Raw genomic sequence first — 460 nt, forward strand, 5'->3', positions numbered from 1 at the left:
AGTGAGCAGTGAGTTTTGCCTGCACTGCTCCCTCTCTGCTGCTGCAGGCAGGTGTCTGCTGCTGCATTGGCCGAGGAGGGAAGCAGAAGCTGCACACTGAAGGACAGAGAAAGACATGCATGCTCTGCAAGCCAGCAGCTCGAGACGCTCAACGGAAATCCGTCACTCGCCACTCCGATCAGGCTTTAGTCACGATCTAAAATAAACCCAACGAAGTCATCGTTCGTATGATTCAATAAAGTGCGCGAGGAGAAAGTGCCGCGTCCGTGTCACCTTGTGTTGGACTGAAGTTTGACTGCAGAGCTTCATCACTGACGGAAAGTGGCTGCGCCCCCTAGTGGAAGCTGTCTGAATAAACGGAGTGATTTAGAGTGAAAGGACCCCCTGATGTCCTTCTGGTGTTACGAGCATTGTGACGGCGAGGAGCTGAGGACACAACAGCAGACACACACACACCAGC

Source organism: Blennius ocellaris, assembly GCF_963422515.1.
Source record: "Blennius ocellaris genome assembly, chromosome: 11".
Taxonomy (NCBI): domain Eukaryota; kingdom Metazoa; phylum Chordata; class Actinopteri; order Blenniiformes; family Blenniidae; genus Blennius; species Blennius ocellaris.